Genomic DNA, 20,699 nt, shown 5'->3' on the forward strand with positions numbered 1-20,699 from the left:
GAATCCGTTTCATGAACTACGTTGGTAGCATTACACTACAGTGAATCGTGTGCGACCACTACAAATTCTCGTCCCACCTGCGCCTATCTCTGACGGTGTCTCCAATCGACGAATTCAACTTTTTTTTTCGACAACAGATGAATCCATTGTTGTGGTCCCTCTGCCAGTCCACACCGACACCGCTCACCTCCTCAGTCTCTCTGCCTCCTCCTAACCTGTTCGTCGGCCATCGTCAGTCCAATAAAAAGTTGTGGAAGCGTGGAATTAAAGAAATCTCTACTCTTCATCTAATGGCAAGGAGTATCTGCAGCTAGTTTTCTACTCCATTTGGCAACGTAAAGATAAGTAAAAGATTTGACTCTTCTACTAAAGGAGCAGCGCGAGAAGGGCTACTTATCTACCAAAAAGGAAGATTCAGGACAGAAGGTGCACATAAGCATGCTGTGCAGCGGGTCACATCCAGCAGCCCCATGACCACCCTCAATGTATATCCATCAGCATTTATATTTGGCCATGCAGCCCGAGCTCGTCGGCCCGGCCTAAGACCCGTTTTTTTGGCACGGCCCAAGCACGGCCCGGCACGGAGGCTAGCGGGCCTGGGCTGGCTCGGCCCGGAGGAGCAGGCCATGCCTGGGCCTTACCCCAGGCACGTGGGCCGGCACGGCATGACCTGCTACAGAGCAGCCGGCCCGCTAGCGGCCCGGCCTGCCCGCGCCCCCCACACGCCCCGCCCGGTCGCCCCCGCATATATAAGCGGAAGCGGCTCGCCCAGTCGCCAACTCGTCGCGGCCGCGCCTCGCCCTTCTCCGCTCCGCTCGCACTCACACGGTCGCACCCACCCCTGATTCCCCGAACCCTAACTCCCTTCCCGGCTTCTCCTCCCCCTCCCCGCTGCCCCGCGCAATCCCCTCCCCACGCACGCAGCCGGATCCTCCTCGGTGGCATACACCGCCACCTCCCGCGGGTTGCCCCTGCCTCCTCTTGCCACGTGCGGGTGCGCGGCCGCCGCCTCCAGCCGGATCCGCCTCGGGGACGAGCACGCCGACGGCCGCTACCACCTCCCATGGCTGTCCCTACGTCCATCTCTCCCTCCCTCTCCCTCTCCCTCTCCCTCCCTCCCTCAGCTCAGATCCGGTTGCCCCATGCAGATCTCTCCCTCTCCCTCTCCCTCTCCCTCTCCCTCTCCCTCCCTCCCTTAGCTCAGATCCGGTGGCTTTCCTCTCTCCCTCATCCTCGGTGCACGGCGGCGCCCTCCCTCTCTCCCCCATCCTCCATCCCTCCCTCCCCGTGTGGATCCCCCTTTCCCTCTCCCTCTCCCTCCCTCCTCAGCTCAGATCCAATGGCGGTGGCCTCCCTCTCTCCCTCATCTTCGCTACATGGCGGGCTCCCTCCCACCCCCTCTTCATCACCTCTCCATCGCTTGAGGGAGGGCGCCGCCTGCGCAGCTCCTTCCCCCGAGATCCGGAGCTCCGCCGCTCCCAGCCCCGGTGGCCACCTCCTCCTCGCCTCTCCGCGCGGCCGTGGCGCACGCGCCGGCCTCGAGCACGCCAGCAGCCACCCTCCTCCCCCAAGGCTCCCGCGCGGTGGCTGGCCTCAGAGGGCCTCGGGCTGGCACGGCCTGTGAAAAATGGCCATGCTTCTCGGGCCGGCCCGGCACGGAAATCGGCCCATAGGGCCGTGCCTGGGCCGAAGGCCAGGCCCGTGGCCCCGTGAGGCACCGCCCGAGAGGCACGGCGTGCCGTGCCGGCCCGTTGGCCATCTATATCAGCATTCAGAAGTGCTGCAAGAAGCCAGTCAAAATCAAAGAAAGAAAGTGACAAAATAAATAAATAACTATTCTAGAGCTCATGAAACTTGTTTCATGATGCAACAATGAAATCCCACAAACCTTCATGTGTCCTGCCTATACGCTACGCTCAGCGCTTGCGCTTGCACCCTAGGATAGCATATATCGAAGATTTTGGGTCCGGAAGTTTAGGTCCTGGAGACGGGAACAGCGTCAGAGTGGCATAAGTTAATTGCGTCGATGCCAACACAAATAATTATAAGTCACATCAAGGGTTAATTACCAGCCAAAATTCAGAGCTACCGCACATGTTTCCACACATGGACTCTAATTTTGGTAGTGTTTTTTTACGGTCCGAGACGCAATTAGCGGAATCAACGAATTCGGATATTTTGGTATGAAATTCCAGTTTGATTAAATTGAATAGGTAAGTTTTATAATGAATGACCAAAACAGAAGTCCTAATCTGAAGTTTCACCACGTCACTCAGTATTTTACTGGTGTAAAGTTCAATTTCTACTTAATTTTAATATTAAAATATAAATCATTTTTGAAATGAAACACGATGAATTAAATTAACTTGAATAAATCAGGAGCAGAAACGTTAAATTCTGATATTTTTAGTATGGAATTCCAGTTTACTTAAATTGAATAAATAAGTTTTACGATGAATAATCATCACAAAAATCTCCTACTGTGATGGTTCATCAGGTCAGTCACTATTCCATATTTCCATTGGTGTAAGATTTGATTCGGTAGAGACGTTAAGTTTTACGCCAGAATTTCTGTGGGACCCATATATTGGGTTGTTTAAATAAAATCCTATAAAGTTTCGAAACAGAAAAACATTATACCGGTCATGATTGATTGGAAACACCAAAATTCATGAATTTGATCTGGAATATTGCTGAAACAAAATAAACACAGAAGTAGTTTGAGGATCAACCGAGGTTAGGTTAGGCTGCCTAATACATAGAGCAAATCTATCTACCTTTTCGTCATAACAACACAAGTGCATCTACAAACACTGAGAAAATCAGTTGAAAAATTTGGGACTGAATCATAAACAACCATCTCCCGAAGAGAAAAAAGAATAGAAAAAAAAGTGAAGGAACGCAAGAACACCCATATCGTGCTGACCACACGGTGGATCATTAAAAGAAAATTAAAATTCGTTTAGAAAGTATTTGTATTCAAGGATGTACACATACTTTTGCACTGAAATAAAACAAAACACTGAACACGGGATTGTGGGTTCCAATGGGATTGCCTTATTTACGAGAAACAAACTCTTCACATTGACCTATGTTCACAATGAAAAATGCAAACTCGTAACTCGATATCGAATTGTACTAATAACCATCTGCAGCAATAGAAGGGAGTGAAAGAAGAAGATGAGAGAATGGATGGTTACCTTCACGTGTACAACATTTCCAAAAAAAAAAAAAAAAAAAACCCTTCACGTGACGTTTGCATCTCAATCAGTAGCAGATTATGGCAAGGAAGGAGAAGAAGTCCATGTCGGAAGAGATGGTGCTGAAGTTGAAGATCAGCCTAACAAAATGGTGAAAACTTCTAGAGATGGACGGGAAGTCTGTTGGCAGTCTTTTCTCTCTGTCGACTTTCTGTCTTTTGTTCTTCAGTCGGCTTGTAAAAGGCTTGTTTTCTTAGCAGTTCTGCTTTTAGGGGTTTGTCTTCTGTTTAGTGGAGAGCTGGTGAGGCTGTAACTAAGAGTTTTTTCTTATACCTGATATGTAAGCTGGTATCTCAAGCATACCTGTTTTAAGCTTTCTATAAAAGCTAGGCCAAGGCTGTTTGGTCTAAAAATAAAGAAGTTGCCTTGATGGCAACATATAAATAATGATACACATATATGCTCCTGAACTAAAACAAAACAAACACATGGTAGCCGCTTTGAGGAGCAATGCAGATTATGTTAGGTTGCCAACCTTTTTTTAATTTTGGAAAGGAGCTCCGTGCGGTGCCAACCTAGGCAATGTCTGGCTAGGCAAGCGATCCAGGCCCTAGGCGTCCGGAATTGAACGCCTAGGCACTACCTGGCCTAGGCAGCCGGCCACTGCCGTCAACCAAACACTCGAGGTGCAGGATAGGGATTCGAATATCGCGGAAATTACTGAAATTTTAGCTGATTTTTCGAAACTTTGAGAAATGGTAACTAAATCTGAACGAATCTCATCCAAATTTAAAACCTAATTACTGGGATGCGAATTTACCCTAGGAGGACCCAACATCGTGAAATTTTGGCCAAAATTCCAAACCCTGCATTGGACTACAAGTCCATCTGCTACTTAGAGCAAACCTACCTACCTATCCATGATAACAATAGAATTGCATCTCAAACCATTGAGAAAATCTGTGGACTGAGTTATAAATAATCATTTCAAGCAAGAGAGAACAAAAGGAAAGAAAAAACATAGGATAAAGATTGGAAGGATAGCCTTGTGAGGACCCCTTTAGTGAGCGTGTGATAATTATCTGTATTTATTCTTGGATATAGACATACTTTTGTACATATACAAAATAATCATTGAACAGGGATTTTGGATGGAGTATTTGTTTCTAATGAGTAAGTAGTACCATATAAATCTTAATGCTGTCAAGAGAAAGAAGATATTAATGAAATAAATGGTACCTTCCTCAGGATCGCTTGATCGAGCATGTGACAAGCATTTATATTCAAGGCTATCAAGCCTTTGTGGGAGATGTTCATAAAGAGGCTTCATATTTATGGCAGGGCAGTAATTGACGTGAACACTGGTAAGAGCAGAGTAAGGTCCTGTTTAGGTTCCTCCCAAAATACGAAAATTTTCAAGATTCCCCGTCACATCGAATCTTTGGACGCATGCATGAAGCATTAAATATAAATAAAAAATAAAACTAATTACACAGTTTAGATGAAATCCACGAGACGAATTTTTTAAGTCTAATTAAACTATGATTGGACACTAATTGCCAAATAACAACGAAAACACTACAATGTCATTTTGCAAAAAATTTTGGCAACCAAACTGGCCCTAACTCCCAAGACTGCCAGGTAAGGATGTTAGACGTTTGCAACTAACGAGTCGGAAACGTTCTAATGCGGGCATGTTGCCCCACTCTGGAGATTCCAACTTGTTGCAGCTCCCAATACCCACATCCACGAGCGCATCCAAATGCCCTGATATGGAACGAAGCTCTGGGCAGCGATAAACTGATAACTTTTTGAGAGATGGTGGTATATTTGGAAGTGTTGCTAACTTATCAGAGCCGTATATGTATAGACTCTCTAGGCAAGGCAAAGATTTAGTACTACTTCCTTGCAATTGCTCTGGTGCTGCTGTGAGGTCGTTGCCATGCTCCACCTGTACACTCATCGGCTCTGTATCATCTTTTCCCCATATGAACTCAAAACTACGGCACCCATCCATACTGATATGTGTAATGGATCGAGGAAGGACGAACAGCTCGGTTAAGCTTTCACATCCACCTATATCTAGTTTCTTTAGCTGTGGCAGGAGCTCATCCCTTGCTCGTGTTGCTACACCATTCACCTGTGCACGCCCAGTTAGCTTAGAGCACCGAAGAAATTTTAATTTCGTTAAGGATACCAAGCTAAGAAATTCTTCGTCTGGCCAGTAGATGACAGAACTGCAACTACGAATCTCAAGTGCTTGAAGTTGTCCAAACCATTTCCAAATCCCAACAATATGTCGTGATGGACTTGAGGCGAATAAAAACACGCAGCCAGTAATATTCATTTCTGTAATTGATAATTCCTGATTCTGATCAAGCTCCAGCGCTGCTTCTGTGCCCCTTACAAGCAATTCCAACACAGACAACGAAGACATGTATCTGGATGAAATTAATGAAAGGGACAGCTGTGCCTTGTCTTCTCTTATCTTGACAACCTTGATCGTCGGTGCTTCAGGTAGAGTTGTCATTTTTGGACAGTCCTTAATACAAATCTTCTCAAGGACAGGAAAGGTTACTTCGTCCCCCTTTCCTTCAGATGCTACCCATCTCTCCAGGCTCTTCAAATCACACAACTTGAGTTCTTTTAATGCTGAAAATTCCATGAATGCTATGTTTCTGCACAGGCTCCGCAGTTTATACAGCTTTTTCAGGTGAAGGACTTGAAGAACTCTCATATGAGAAAATTCAGGGAAGTCTTCACACATTGTACAACCAATTAAATGGAGCTCAGTCAATTGCTGCTGAAACAAACCAAGATCTTTCACCCATGTCGGTATATTGCTACCTTTGTAGTTTACTATCCTTAGCATCTCCATCCCACCAGGAGGTTTAAGAGCATCTAGCACCTTGCTGTGACAATCTGATATTAATTCCTCATCATCCTCACTATTCCATTTCAGAGATAAGTGTGTAAGTTTCTCTTTAATTCCAAGACTGGCAGCTTTCACATGCTCTTCAGTTGCATTTTCAAGGCCATTTAAATCTAGTTCACCGCTGAGATTTAAGTGTTGGAGTTCACCAACAGTGCTGCAACTGGAGCTGGAACCCACCACAAAATATGTTAAAGTCTGTAGAGAAGTTACTTGTCCAAGGTCAGGAGGCATGCATTCTAATGATGTGCATCCATTGGTGTAGAGATGCCGGAGGCTTCTCATATATTTCATATTATTTGGAAGCCGGCAAAGAGACCGACAATGAGAAACATCCATGGTCAATAAATTATATAGTAAAGATATTTCTTGAGGAAGTTCTTCAATCCACCAGTTGCTTGACAAGTTAAGATACCTTAGGTGCTGCAAGTGCCTTGGCTTAATTGGAAAATTTTCCAGTCCACACAGCTGCATTGCCCGTAAGGAATTGTACTTTGATAAATATGGTGCTGACTCATAATCAATCCACGGATGTGAATATAACAATGTTTGTAGTGTTGAAGAATGCTTCTTCAGAAAATCATCCAAACGAGTGCCAGGTTGTCGGTATGATATAAACATGTGGCGAATAGGCTTGGACAATGACATCACATTGGCCCTATCAACTATGGTTGCACATTCTTTTCCCATGATCGAGAAAGCCACATCGTGCATAAGATCATGCATCCTGCATATTTTTCCACCACGGAGCTGTTTTCGTCTTCCATAGTGATCAATCGGTGGTGGGGTTTGCTTCACATCTTGAAAGAAAGATCTCCAAGCTAGTTGGTTAAAAATTTCTTTACCTATCAAGTCAGGATTATCTTCATCTTTCGCGGGTATGAGGTCGTGAGCCATCCATAGTTGGATCAGACTCTCCACATCAATCTCATAATCTTTGGGAAACACAGCACAGAATGCAAAGCATTGCTTCATGTCTGACGGCAGGTCATCATAGCTGAGCTTCAGTATCGGAAAAATCTCTGTCCTCTCATCGCAAATGTTGCTTTTAGCTAACATATCCTTCCATTCTTGTATGCTGGTCTTGGTACTCAACATTGAGCCAAATGCTTTGGCTGCCAAAGGAGAACCAACACATCTGTCGACAATCTTATCAACAACCACATCTAGCTCATCACTGCTTGGCTTTTGCACGCTGAATGCTCTGCTTTGGATTATTTCCTTCATATACTTGTGACCCAACTTTTGAAGGCTAAAGGCTCCAGGTGCACCCATGGTCATAACTCGAGCTACTTGTACATCACGGGTTGTTGTCAGTATTATGCTTCCCCTGTCACCTTGCTTAAGGCATGTCACCAGTTTCCCCCACTTATCAGTGTTAACACTTTTGGATCGACTAGGAGTAGATCAGTGGGTATTTTAACTTCCATTCGTTTTGAAAGAACTAGAACACATGGATCCAGAGACAGTGAGAGAGGAGAAAGAGAGAGGTACAGACCGTTGGGCTTGGTGGACGAGCTCGAGGAGTCCATGGCGTCGGTGTCAGTGGCAGTGTGGCACTGACGGTGTAGAGGTGGCGGAGTCCCGGCGGGGTGGAGCTACGGCGGTCCGGTGGTGCTTCCTGCCGCTGGCAGTGCCACCATCTGTATCGGATTAGGGTTAGGACAGTGGGGCTGTGGCGGTGGTAAACCTCATATCCTGAGCCGTTTGCCCCACCTCCTCTTTATAGGCACTGTGCGACGGGGGCCCACCAGCCACTAGATGGCTGGACGTCCCCGATCAGGACGCGGTCAAGGGGTCCGTCTCGACCGTTGGGTTAAGACGGATGAGATCAATTCTAACATTCTCCCCCTTGATCTCAACTCATACTTTAACTTTAAACTTTGACTTTAATCCCTTTCACTTTTATTTGTTCCATCACGGATTAGTGTATAGAGCATGCTTCGTCACGGTCAATCGTCGATAGACTTAACAGCTACAATACACGTCTCTGTTCTGAAACAAATTCTTTAACTTTTGGGCCCTTTATTGTCCGGAAATCATAGGCTATACCATACACCCATGTCGACTGTGTGTTCTCCAAACACACTGGTTGGTAATCCTTTTGTACGCGGATCCACAAGCAATTGCTTGTTACTTATATGTTCAATACTTTTAGTATGATTCCGGACTTTCTCCTTCACAACGTACAACTTTAACGTCAATGTGTTTGGCAGCACACTTGACCCGTTGTTATAGGAGCGAACTTCTTAAATGGTTATTGCTGTCGTATACCATTATCAATTCCGGGTGTAAGTTCCTTTAACCATTTCGCCTGTCCTTAAGCCTCATAACAAACTATACCATGGGTATGCACCTTTGATGACACCACAACTGTTTCTTTGGAGCTTTTCCACAATAAAACTTCAACTGCGAGTGTTAACTACTATGTGGGTTTCACTAAACATCTCACCAAAATTTAACTTTTGTACCCACAACTATTTGAGAGTACTTATTCTTTCTTACTCACCATGAGGCCTATAAATCTTTGCACAATTGCAAAACATTCTCAACTCCATTCCAGTGATCTATATCTGGACTGGACTTCTGCCAAAAACATCCCGGATACATAAACTGTGTAAGGGTAAGTTCTTGCTTATAAGCATTCAGTAAGCTCCCAATAGCTAAAGCATATAGGACGTCCATTTGATCAATCTCACATTTATTCTTGAACACTGAAAGTTCCAAAAACTATTACCCTTGACTATAGGAACAGACGCATGTTTATTCACATATATACTTTATTTCTTTAGAATCTTCTCTAAGTATACACTTGAGATAGTTCTAATACCCCTTTTCCTTTTATCTCGGTAAGTTCCAATTCTTGGAACGAATGATGCTTTACCAAGACCATTCTCATTGAAACTTGAGGACAAGAACTGCTTCTTCTCCAATAGTAGATTAACACCACTACTAGCGAGTAAGGTGCTACCCACATGCAGGATTAGGAAAATAAATTTCTCATGTTTAAACTTTGCATAAATACAATTGTCCTCTATATTCTCTTTAAAACCCAAACTTTCTTATTGTACTGTTAAACTTCAAGAACCACTGTCTTGAAGCTTGCTTTAATCCATAAATGGATTTCTTTAGGCAACATCCCTTTACGTTCTTTTCCTTCTACGACAAAACCTTTTGAGTTATGCCATGTAAACTTTTCCATGCAAATCCTCGTTGAGGAATGTGTCTTTACATCCTTCTGATGTAACTGTAAATCGTAATGTGCCACTAATACCATTATGATTCTAAAAGAATTCATGCAAGCTTATTATAATCTATTCCTTCTCTTTGTGTAAATCATTTCGCCACAAGTGGAGCTTTATAGCTTTTCATATTTCCTTTGGAGTCACATTTGTCTTGTAGACCCATTACAGCCTACTGTTTTGGCTCCATTGGGAATTTCTTCTAAGTCCCTAACATCGTTGGTATTTATCGATTTCATTTCATCTTCCTTTGCTTCTTGCCATTTAGACGAGTGAACGCCTCTCATGGCTTCTTCAAATGAGGTGGAATCACTCTCTATTTAAATTTCTTTCTTAACATTGACTTCTTAGTCACCAGAAATATCTGATTTTCTTATTCTTTGAGACCTTCTGGGGCCTCGTGGCACTTCTTTTATATGGGGCTATTGTTGCTCTTTATTGCCAAAAGGCAATTGTTCTATAGCCTCCTGTATCACAAGATCCTTGTTTACTTATTCATTTTCTTTAAGAGCTAACATCAGGTGTTGTATATCCATACAACATCAACATGTATTAAGCAATTTGTTGCTCTAAAAAACACTATAGTGGATATGTAATCCCAATTCTATTCAAGCCTTAGGTATCATACCATGCTCCCCCAGATTACTCCATCTTTTGTAAAGATGGTGTATCTTCTAATTTCTTATTTGGGTTTAATCTGCTAAAAACTCATATGGCGCGTTTAGCATTGCCTTGATAACTCTGAACTCGTCAAGTATAAATACTAGCCGACTATGCTATCTTTCTATCGGAACTGTAAAAGGTACATGAATTTAGCTATTTCTTTACTTTAAGGATATCGTTATTATGACCGTCTTACTCCCTCAACGATCACATTCATCTTTTATAGATCACTTTTACCTTCAATGCATAGTATGCATTGCATTATCTAAAGTATGGAGAAATATCTTTCTTGATTGTCTTTCTTAATTAATCTTACATTTCTCCCCCTCGAAATGTGGTATGAACTTTTCTACCACAATTTCGAAACATTCAGAACTCTTGTGAATGAGGAAACTTTGATTACTTACTTCATCCACATGGTTACATCATGCAAACTTCTACCACAATTTCGAAACATTCAGAACTCTTGTGAATGAGGAAACTTTGATTACTTACTTCATCCACATGGTTACATCATGCAAACAAAATTCGTATGGGAGTACATTTTCCTCATTACACTTCAAAACTCAACATATTCTATTATTATCAATACTTCTGCAAGTCATGCTTGCATATCATTCTTATCTTTTGGTTCACATGCAACTTTCTTTTGTTCTTAAACTCATTGAGTACTTAATAACAATGACACAATCAGAGTGTACAGTCAATACTAGGATAGCATAAGAGCTACCCTAAACTTCTCTCCATGTGTGGGATACACTTAGAGCACATGAGTCATCACATCCTTCTCTCGCCATGCGGGATAAGTACTATGCCAAAACTCTCCTACCATGCAGGATTGGTTAACATAAGTACTATTCCAACTTTACCCCGCCATGCGGGTATTTTCTCAAACTTTTTCCACCATGTGGGTACTATCACAAACTTTTCCCGCCATGCGAGATAATTCCCTTGAACGGACATAACTGCCAGGATTGGCTCGTGTTCAATCATCAAATTCAGAAATAAATTTGAATATTCTTTAACACACATGTGTAATCCAATGTTAGTCAAATTAAACATGTATATGACTTTTACAACTCTCATAAGTGAAACTGAAAATAAATTCTTCTTCACAGAGAGTACATAAAAGACATTTCTCAATGAAGACTCTCATTGATCTATCTCTTTTCTTGGTTCAATATCCTATAATTCTTTTCTTTTGAAGCCATTCTTTAAAGAGAACACAGTTTCTTAAACAATGGCATTCTTTCATACATAACTTTGCCTTAAGGCATTTCATCATCTGAGTCATAAGTACCTAGCTCATTTCTCTTACTGCCTTCAAGAATGAAAGCATAGAGGTCTTTTGTCTGAAAAAATATTCAACAATAATGCTCATTAAACTTTAAAATCTTTATGTTCTATTCTATATCATCGTTGGGCAGAAATAGAATAAAACACCATTCTTCTACATTAATTCCACATCACCGTTGGGTAGAAATAGAATTAACGTATAGAAATTCAATAATCTTGAAAACATAGAACTACTCCTCAAAATTAAAATTTTCCGTTGGTTCAAATTTAATTAGAAGACAATCAACTTCATTGCAGTGGAAACATAAAAATACATTTCTCTAGTTTAAGAGTATTCCTTGATTTTTATCTTTTCTCTGAAAAATTGGTCACTTTGATGCAAAATTCATCAGAGATTTAAACTTTAAACATAAAACTCATAAAATTATAATATTGTTATCATCAACGTTGGTCAGAAAATAATAATACCATAATTTAACTTTAAACTTAAACTCATAAATAAACTTATAATATTGTTATCATCAACGTTGGTCAGAAAATAACAATATTATAATTTATCTTAACTATCAACCGACTATTCCTCCAATTAAAAATTTTCCAGTTGGTTCCAATTAAAAATAACTATAACTGCTCTTCAAATTAAATTCTCCCGTTGGTTCAAATTTAATAAGAAGACAACATCTTTAACTTTGCAGCGAAAACTTGACAAAATTTCTTTATATACTTTTTAGAAGCATTTTACTGTACTTTTCTACTCTCTAAAAAATCTAACACGTTGGTGCAATTTTACCAGAAATTTAAACCTTCAAATTGATCAAAATTCATTCAAAGATGCTTCTGAAAATAAATAGACTTCAAAACATCATTTATTATTCTTCTAGCCCGGCCTGTAGCAGCAGTAATCCGGCCGGCCTGAAGCCTGCTCGGCCCGAAGGCCTGCCCGCGCGTGCGGCCCAGCAGCCCAGCCGCGTGTGCTGCTCTCCCCCGTGCCCAGGCCGCAACTTGGGCCTAGGCCGGGAATTCGTCTTCCCGCCTGGGCCTCATTCAGCCCGGCGAATCATGGCCATTCATTTTGATCGGACGGCCATGCGTGACTTCCGTGGGATCAAAACCCCGCCCGCCGGTCGCCCCTCCCCAAACCCTAGTCCATTCTCTTCTTCCTTTCCTCTCTCTCCACCGAACGGAGCGGCTGCGGCGGAGGAAAAAAGGTGGCGGTGGCCGCCGGCAACTGCGAGGAGGTGGCGCCGCCGCCTCCGCTGCGAGTCTCCAGCCGGCCAGCCTATCTATCTCCCTCCCTTTCTCCTCTGTTCAAGCCCCGCATCGAGTAAGAGGTAGCTGTCCATGGCGACCGGAGGAGAGATGGCGGCGCCGCCATGGGGCCCCTCGCCAGCGCGCGCGCTCGCCCAAGGCTAAGCGCGCCGCCATCGAGCGGCTTTGTGGTGGTGCCCTTTACCGCTGAGCCCAAGACGTGGCCACGCGGCGGCGTGACCATGACGGTCGATGGTGTTCCACTTCCCCACGCGGCGTCTAGTGCGACGGCAGGCGGTTGTGACGACGCAGGGGATCCCCAGGTAGGAGAAAACCCCTTCCAATCTGTCCTTCTCTCTGTGTTCATTTAGGGTTAGGGTTTCATTTTCTCCGAACCGAAGTTCGTTTCTCTTTCTTTTCTTTCTTCTTTTCTTTGCCCCGAGATCTGGTTACGGGTTTAGGGTTCGGATCAAGCGGTCTTGAAGCCGAGCCCCTTCCATCTTCACCCAGCTAGGGTTAGAGTTTGTTCTTCTTCCCCACGCGGGTTAGGGTTATGGTTCGAATACTTTTCGAAATCAAAACCCCTTCTTTCCCCGTTTCTTCACCCGATTAGGGTTTAGGGTTCGATGAACCCTTTGTATTTCTTTTCTTTCAATTCGAATCGGATCTAGCTCTGTTCTTTTCTTTTCTTTACCCAGTGTCATGATCTACACCTTGTAAATTGGCTCTAATACCATTGTTAACACTTTTGGATCGACTAGGAGTAGATCAGTGGGTATTTTAACTTCCATTCGTTATGAAAGAACTAAAACACATGGATCCATAGAGAGTGAGAGAGGAGAAAGAGAGAGGTACAGACCGTCGGGCTTGGTGGATGAGCTCGAGGAGTCCATGGCGTCGGTGTCAGTGGCAGTGTGGCAGTGATGGTGTAGAGGTGGCGGAGTCCCGGCGGGGTGGAGCTACGGCGGTCTGGTGGTGCTTCCCGCCGCTGGCAGTGCCACCTTCTGGATTAGATTAGGGTTAGGACAGTGGGGTTGTGGCGGCGGTGAACCTCATATCCTGAGCCATTTGCCCCACCTCCTCTTTATAGGCACTGTGCGACGGGGGCCCACCAGCCACTAGATGGCTGGACGTCCCCGATCAGGACGCGGTCAAGGGGTCTGTCTCGACCGTTGGGTCAAGACGGATGAGATCAATTCTAACAATCAGGATCCCAATTCCAGACATCATCCAACACAATGAGGTATTTCTTCCCACTAACTTCTTTCCGGAGTTCCTGCAATGCTCTCACAATCTTCCTCATGTCTCTGGCAGATTTTGCTTGCAATGTTAGCAATGTCAAAATCTTCTGACACACAACACCACCTCCGGAGACTGAAATGCTTCTCAATTTCAGGGTCATTGTAAATGAGCTGCACAAAAGTAGTATTGCCCAGACCACCCATTCCAATGATAGGAACAACCATGGTAATGCCCCCACTACCATGACCATCTTGCTCAAGCAATATCTTTACGATCTTGGTCTTCTCCTCACTTCTGGATCTGTTGACAATGTCCATATCAGAGTCAACCATTATGCTATCAGTCTGCCGCCACCTCCACTGCACCGATGGTGGCACTAGCACATGCTGCCTCTGTGTGAAGCTAAAATCATTCATCTCTTTCACAAGGACCTCTATCTTCTGCACAATCTTGTGCAGCTTCTTGCTCATCCTGTAACGAAATATGATGGGGTTACGAGTAGGGAAGAGGCTTATGACATCCATCCCGAGCTTGACGTAGTGCCCCTTTTTCTTGGCGTCATGCCGGAGCGATTCATACTTGAACTCGTCGAAGATGTCGATCACCTCATAGGACACCTTCTTGATTGCATTGAGCCATGCACCAACTCCTAGTCGGCTATGTCAGTTCTGGCCAAGGTGATGTACACCGTAGGCAAGAACCAGAGTTCTCTGATGAACTCAAACACAACACAAAACACAACACTATCGCTTGGACACAAGGTTTTGGTGCTGCGAACAACTGAGCAGTTTTTCTAGTTTTTTGCTTCTCTCCTTTTATTCTCAGGATTACATGCAGGAAGTTACAGCGATCAGCCACACATCGCACTACTGAGCAAGTCCATCCCCATGCCCACGATGCTGCTGAAGACTCGTTCCTTCAGGGTCATGCGTGAGCTATTCTCGTCATGCCCTCCTACTCGTGCGGCCACCATAGATTGGAGCCCGCACGGATGCAGTGCTAGTAACAGAAACATGCAAAGCTAAATAGAGTATCCTATGACCAAGGCTGTAACTAACAAATCTCCTCCTACGCCTTGTTCATGGACTGTACATCAATGACGCCGATCTTGGAACGCAGCTCACAGAACTGCTGAGGCCCCAATGCCTTTGTCAACATGTCTGCAAGCTCTTTAGCTGTCCTGATGGACTGCAGCTTCACCCTATCCTCTTCGATACATTCCTATATATAATGATATCTCACATCTATATGTTTGCTGCGGTCATGAAAAACTGGGTTTTTACTTAGCTGAATCGCAGACTCGCTGTCAATCTTCAGAGTAATGGCCCTGACCTTTTCTCCCCTGAGTTCAGGAAGGAGACGGGCCAACCAAACACCTTGGCAGGCAGCAGTAGTAGCAGCTATATATTCTGCTTCACAAGAGGATAGGGCTACTACCTTCTGCTTTTGTGATTGCCAAGTGATGATGCTAGAGCCGAGGAAGTAGAGGACTCCTGTGGTGCTTTTCCTTGTATCAATGTCACCAGCCAGGTCAGCATCACAGTAGCCAATGAGTTGTGCCTCTTTCTTCCTCTGATAGTAGCAGCCGAAATGCAGAGTCCCAGCAATATACCTCAGCACTCTTTTCACTACCACCATATGCTCAGTAGTTAGGTTCTCCATGAAGCGACTGACATATCCCACAGCAAATGCCAGGTCTAGTCTTGAATTCACCAGGTACCAAAGAGATCCAACTATACTCCTGTAATGTGTGACATCAACAGCAGGAGCAGTACTTGACTTACTGAGCTTGAGACGAGATTCCATAGGAGTATGGCTTGGGTTGCATCCAGTCAAGCCGGCATTCTGAAGAATTTTTGCAGCATAGGCACTCTGGCTGACAGTGATGCCATTCTCCATCTATGTCACCTCCAGACCAAGGTAATAGCACAGCATACCAAGATCACTCATCTTGAAGGTTGCCTTCATCTCCTCCTTGAAGGCACTGATGTCGTGTGAACTGCCACCGGTGATCACCAAATCATCCACGTAAACCCCCACGATGAGACGCCTTGCACCAGCACCACAGAGATAAACAGCATGCTCGAACGTGCTCCGGATGAACCCTAGCTTGATTAGTGATGCATCCAGCTTGGAGTACCATGCACGAGGGGCTTGGCGGAGTCCATAGAGGGCCTTGATCAAGTGAAGCACCTTGCATTCTTGGCCCTTCATCACGAAGCCGGGCGGCTGCTCGACATAGACGTCCTCCAGAAGCTCCCCATTCAGGAAAGCAGACTTCACATCCATGTGATGGACAGTCCACCCCTCACTGGCAGCAAGTGCAAGCAGTAATCTCACAGACTCAAGCCTGGCCACTAGGGTGAACACTTCATCAAAATCGATCCCCTGGCGCTGGACATAGCCCTTTGCAACAAGGTGGGCTTTGAACTTGGTGACCAGACTGGCTTCATCTCGCTTCATCTTGTAGACCCACTTGAGGCCTATGGGGTGCACACCAAGGATAGGATCGACGAGCTCCCAAGTGTCATTTGCCTCAATTGAGGTGAACTCGTCAAGCACGGCGTGGCGCCAATTCTCCTGCTCCATTGCTTCCTTGAATGACGTCGGTTCAGCTTCGCTAGCCAATAGCAGCTGCTCCTCCAACTCCTGTGCAGCCAGCCCAGGGTGTGTGGCTGGCCCCAGGATGTTGTCCACTGCACGATAGCGCAGTGGTACGTTGCTGTCGTGGTCAGCGTCTAGGTGTTGTGATGCACCGGCTCTAGGTGGCGACACGAACTCAATTGAGTCTGCGTCCAGCTACGTGTGTCCCCTTAGCGTTGCGTTCCCAGTGGCATGCACTGGAGAAGCATGGGCAGAGGGTGCTGGCGAGCCCAATGACGCAGCAGCAGTTCTAGTTGGTGTACTCGTGCTCGTCATTGTTGTAGTGGTGGTCGTCCCGGACGGCGTCAGGTTTTTGATGACAAAGTTGGCCGCCCCGCCTTGCTGGCCCTCGGTCCAGGACCACTGCACCGCCTCTTCAAACACCACATCTCGGCTGACGTGCACGCGCCGTGTCACCGGGTCATACACCCGATATGCCTTGGAGCTCGGTTCATACCCAACGAAGATGGTACTCTTGCTCCTATCGTCCAGCTTCCTTTGGTTCGGCGCCATCACCTTCATGTGCGCGATGGAGCCAAACGTGCGCAGGTGCTAAACAGCGGGGATGCTGCCGGTCCAGAGCTCGTAGGGGGTCTTGCCACCCACGCTCTTGGACGAGGAACGGTTCAGCAGGTAGACGGCCGTGGTGACCGCCTCACCCCAGAACTCGCCGGGAAGCCCTTTTGCCTTGAGCATGCTGCGCGCGGTCCCCACGACGGATTGATTCCGCCGCTCCACGATGCCATTTTGTTGCGGTGAATACGGCGCCGTGAGTTGACGCTATACCCCAAGTTTGGCGTAGTACTCGGTGAAGTTGGCCGCGGTGAATTCCCCGCCAAGGTCGGTGCGCAGGGCCAGCATCTTCTTGCCACTCTTGCATTCAGCAGCCGCCTATACGTGCTTGATCGCCGTAGCTGCAGCGTCCTTGGTGGGCAGTAGACAAATCCACATATAGCGTGAATGGTCATCAACGAGTAGCAAGAAGTATCGATTACCACTTGGAGTTGAGGGTGTGATGGGCCCGCAGATGTCACCATGTAGCAACTGCAGCACCTCCGTTGAACGCCTTTGTGCTTGCTGAGGGAACGGTGCCCGCCGGTGCTTGCCGGCGAGGCAGGCGTCACACACCTGCTCCACCTGGGTCAACAGAGGCATGCCCCGGACAAGGCTGTCCCTGCCCATCTTGCGCAGCGCAGCAAAGTGGAGATGTCCAAACAGGGCGTGCCAGACCCAAGCTTCCTCTTCTCCACGCGCTGCCAGGCAAACAGGCTGTGCAATGTTGATGTCGAGCACATAAAGTCGTCCTGGATTTCGATGGATCTTGGCTAGCAGCCGCCGCTCCTCATCACGCACCCGCATCACCCCACCTTCAACCAGCACCTGGTAGCCAGACTCATCAAGCTACCCGACAGAGATAATGTTGGCGGTGAGGTTGGGCAGGTAGTAGACGTTGGTGATGGCGCGGTGCTCCCCGGTCTTGCAGGAGAAGATAATGGTGCCGATCCCTTCAATGCGGGCGACGGATCCATCACCGAACCGCACCGAGCCTGTGACACCGGTGTCGATGCAGGAGAAGGCTGCTTGCGCTCCGGACATGTGGTTCGACGCGCCCATGTCCAAAACCCATCGCTTCGGGTCCCGATCACCAGGCTCGTCGAAGGTGGCGAATAGTTTCTTCTTGACGAGATGTAGCTAGCCGTCGGCGTGGATCGAGGGCGCAATCGCCCACGGCGTCGCCGGCTCCGACCCCTATGATGGTGGCTGCTGCTCGATTTGGGGATGAATCCCCTCCTCCTGCGCACAGCCCACAACCAAGAGTAGAGTGGGCTCACTATCTTGGGCCACATGGGCCTGCTCCTCTGTCTTCAGCTTCCCACGACAATGTTCGGCCTGATGGCTTTTCTTGCCGCGACGCTTACAAATGTCATCTGGATTGGCCCGACTCGTGCCAGAGCCGGTGCGCCCTTCGGAGTTGTGGCCACCACTACCACTGCAGCTGCGGGCGTCGGAGTTGCCACGACCACCACGGCCGCGCGGCTTGCCGTGGCCCTTGCCGCGTCCGCTAGAGCTCATGTCACCACGGCCGGACTCCTTCTTCTTGTACCTCTCGAGCCACTGCTCCTCCGTGAGAAGTAACTTGCCACCGACGACTTGAGATGGCGCGGTTTCGACATCGTTCGCCGCCTTCAGCCGGCCGGTGACTTCTTCGATGGACAGCTCAGAGATATCAAGGAGCGTTTCAATGGAGATCACAAGTTGTTTGTACCTCGGACGCACGACCCGCAGGTACTTCACCACAACCTTCTTGTCTGGCTCAGGATCGCCGAGTGTTGCCAGCCTCTGGACGATGCTGGTGAGACGCAAGGCGAATTCTTCGATCGCCTCGCTATCTCCGAGCTTGAGCGCCTCGTACTCGGCACAGAGGTTCTGCACCGTTGCCTTCCGCACACGGTCGTCGCCGATGCGGAGAGTCTTGATCGCCTCCCACGCCTCCTTGGCAGTGTCCTTGGTGGCGAGCACCGAGACCATATCTGCCGGGACGGCAGTGCAGATGGCGTCCAGGGCGCTGCGGTCGTCGTCGAACTCAACGTCGTCGAACTCGACGGTGTCCCAGAGGTGACGAGCTTGCAGCTTCAGCTTCATGCGAAGGGACCACTCATGGTAGTTGGTTCGCGTCAGCTACGGCCAGTTGCCGAAACTGCTACCCTCCCGTATGATTCGCTCGACGACGACCTCCTGCGGACGGCGTGCGTCGCAGGTGCGCGAACGACGTGCTTCGCGCGAGCTTGGACGACGAAGAGGGGAGCAAGATGGAGAAGGCGAGCGTGGCGGCGTCTTCATGCCGGAGTCATCGGAGCCGGTGATCTTCTTCCCGGCTGAATGGCCACGGGGTCTTGTCGGAGACACCATGGCGACGACGAGGTTTCCCTAAGTCTAGCTCTAATGCCAATTGTCAGTTTCGGCCAAGGTGATGTACACCGTAGGCAAGAACCAGAGTTCTCTGATGAACTCAAACACAACACAAAACACAACGCTATCGCTTGGACACAAGGTTTTGGTGCTGCGAACAACTGAGCAGCTTTTCTGGTTTTTTGCTTCTCTCCTTTTATTCTCAGGATTACATGTAGGAAGTTACAGCGATCAGCCACACATCGCACTACTGAGCAAGTCCATCCCCATGCCCACGATGCTGCTGAAGACCCGTTCCTTCAGGGTCATGCGCGAGCTATTCTCATCATGCCCTCCTACTCGCGCGGCCACCACAGATCGGAGCCCGCGCGCATGTAGTGCTAGTAACAGAAACATGCAAAGCTAAATAAAGTATCCTATGACCAAGGCTGTAACTAACAGGCTAGCCCCCTTCTCCGCATCTTCAATGACGTCAAGGATGGTCGGGAGCCTGCGAGCCAGGATCTCGTGCTGCTCCTCCATGCCTTGCGTCACCTTGTACTAATCCAGAAGGTAGCTGGACGCCTTCTCCTTCAGCGATTTGACCAACGCCCCGACCACCAACTCAGCCATTGTTGCTCTCGCAGCTCACCAGCAGGTCGGTCAAAGGGGCGGTGGGTGAGAAAGGGTAACGCTATCCTCAGCATGGGGGCATTTACATATTTACCAAATATTCCCTCAGCGTGGAGTCCATCGACGCTCAACTCAGCCAGGCCCAGAAAAAACAGACCTTAGTTTCGTTCTCTGAGAGCCATGAGAGAGAGTGAGTTTTGCACCGTATGGGCCAGGCTCGCGACTGGGCTCAGAACATCAAAGACGGGCGTTGTAGCCCACAGGCGCAGCCAGACTCTTGGGCTATGATATCAAACAGGCCCTTGATTCCTCGAATATACAAGTGTATAGATTTATATATGGATTATCCATTTATTAGTATTTGAATATCTATTGGAGATATATACTGAGAAATATACATCCCGTTTTCATCACTAGACAGAAATTTTTATTTTTAACATATTTTTTACGGAATTTACAAAAATATACCATGGATCAGTGAAATTACAGAAATATTGTATAATCGTTTTCCAATAAAACGACTTTGTGAAGTCGTCCTACCAGTACCCAAAATTAGGAGAAATCGTCCCACCGTAGGATGAAATTCGAAGAAATTGTTTTCCCGCAAAACGAATTTAACTTCGGAAATTGCAAATGGACCGACGACATTGCCAAATTCTACCAATGAACCGTCCCAAATTCGAAGAAATCATCTAGTGGACAAACGATATT

General features: G+C 46.8%; 1 pseudogene; it reads right to left on the minus strand.

Moving 5' to 3' along the window:
• Positions 1-1,916: 1,916 nt before the first annotated feature.
• On the minus strand, positions 1,917-19,988 carry LOC136461315 (putative disease resistance protein RGA4; annotated as a pseudogene).
• Between the last annotated feature and the right edge of the window lie 711 nt (positions 19,989-20,699).

The sequence above is a fragment of the Miscanthus floridulus genome, chromosome 1 (genome assembly GCF_019320115.1).
Source record: "Miscanthus floridulus cultivar M001 chromosome 1, ASM1932011v1, whole genome shotgun sequence".
NCBI lineage: Eukaryota > Viridiplantae > Streptophyta > Magnoliopsida > Poales > Poaceae > Miscanthus > Miscanthus floridulus.